The sequence below is a fragment of the Echinops telfairi genome, unplaced genomic scaffold, assembly GCF_000313985.2.
Source record: "Echinops telfairi isolate 266 unplaced genomic scaffold, ASM31398v2 ScPeMD7_36;HRSCAF=134, whole genome shotgun sequence".
NCBI classification, from domain to species: domain Eukaryota; kingdom Metazoa; phylum Chordata; class Mammalia; order Afrosoricida; family Tenrecidae; genus Echinops; species Echinops telfairi.
Genome location: NW_022103934.1, coordinates 1,523,637 through 1,525,460, shown reverse-complemented (window position 1 = coordinate 1,525,460; position 1,824 = coordinate 1,523,637). Strand labels below are relative to the sequence as shown.

The window sequence follows — 1,824 nt, the reverse complement described above, 5'->3', positions numbered from 1 at the left end:
GGCCGAGCTCCTCCTGCCCGCGGAGCAGCAGCACGCTGAGATGCGCCCGGGGCGCGCCGCCTGCCACCTCGCAGTGCAGGGTGAGGTTGTCGCCCACCGGCTGCCAGGCGGGCAGGGGCGCCAGCTCCACGCGCTCCGGGAACTCTGCGGGTGAAGGGGAGGCACTCATCAGGCGGCTCTACACCCTGGCCCAGGGATGGGGGGAGGGCGGTGGGCCACCTGGTGTGGCACTGCATTAAGTGCCTGTAGGAAGTGTTTGCTATTGTCCTTAGTGCCCTTCGTATTGTTTCCTGGCTTGTCAAACACCTTGCCAAACCTTTCAATGAAATGCGATTTCCTCTTCCCAAGGGTCTCCATGCAGGAGGAAAAGGGAGGAAGGAGGGGAAGAACGTGTATCAACACTTAGGACATGCAGAGGCATCCTAAAAGGTTCCTGTTGCTAGTAAGGGTTGGCCTTGGAATGGCCAGGTGTAGCCTGCCTTCACCTGCCTGCAGCCTGGGCTCCTCTGCCCTCTTCTCCTTTCCTCTTCAGGATGGCCAGGAGACAGGGGTGAGGAGGTGCCACTAGAGACAAGCAGGAAGTGGTCGGGCCCAGGCTGGAAGGTGGATTTCCCACCACCTCCTCGCTGTCAGGCCTCTTGGCCTCGGCCCAGACCCTGGTCTGCTTCCACCAGGGCTTGCTCCAAAATGCACTGCCACAAAGTCCGTCCTAACTCACGGTGACCCTGTAGGGCAGAGTAGAACTGCCCCGTGTCCAAGGCTGTCACCTTTACAGAAGCAGACCAGGGCCGTGCGAACCGGTGAGTTCATGGAGCTGATCTGTCCATCAACCATGAGACGCTTCTTAAAGCACTGTGCCCCCAGGGCCCCTGAGCTTAGCCCATGCCTCCCCACTCAGTCCCCCGGCACCCAAGCCTCTTGGTTCACCTGCTCCATGCCACACGTGGCCAGAATGTTTGGGACTGGGGGCTGTCCTCACGGTCTCCTCAGCCCAGTCTCCTCCACCCCCATCACCCTTGGATAACTTGAGACTTGGCACAGAGACCCAGGACTGACTGAGATGGGACAGCAGTTAACATCAGGACATTTATCATTTTAGAATATTTAACAAGGCAGCCGCCATCTTAACCCTAGGAGTCACTAGTCAGGGACTCTTGTGAACTGGGAAATGCTGGTCCCTGGACCCCCCAGGTCGGGTAAAGGGAAACCCAGACCTGTGGCGTTTGCCATTTGCTGCAGTGTAAACACCCTCACCGGGGCGGAACTCAAGCTGAGACCCTGATGCAGAGTTGGGAAGGGATGTACGCAGTCGGTCGGTCAGTTGGTTCTCACGAGCCAGGACAAGCGGTTTGGGCCCACAACTGGACAGAAGCCTCCCACGCCATGTCAGCAGAGGGCCACAGAGGCAGGTACACTCCCAAGGAACAATCGTGATTGATCTCACAAACACACGCATGACCATTCACACAGAAACGGGACATACACATAGACAAACACACGCAGCTGTACAGGGTGTTTGGTTTTTATGTGCCCGTAGGCATCTTTAGGAGGAGCTCTGGCAGGTGGCACAGTGGTTTTGTGTTGAGCTGCTCTTGATCCACAGGGCCAGCAGTTTGAAACCACCACTCCTTGGAAGAGCCGTAAAGAGTTCCAGTCTTGGGACCCCGCAGGGGCAGTTCCCTCTACCCTACAGGGTGGGTATGCGTCGGCATCCACTTGATGGCAGTGAGTTTGAATTTTGGGTTTATAGGAATCTTTGTTAGTTGAAAATTCAGATATTCATTTGGTTAGAAAACCAGGCACTGCGCCCGATCTGATCCCACC

General features: G+C 56.9%; 1 protein-coding gene across 1 annotated transcript in view; it reads right to left on the bottom strand.

The window, feature by feature from the left end:
• ICAM3 (intercellular adhesion molecule 3) overlaps positions 1 to 1,824 on the bottom strand; it is a 9,618-nt gene that overhangs the window by 2,158 nt on the left and 5,636 nt on the right. The gene's annotated exons all lie outside the window — the stretch shown is intronic.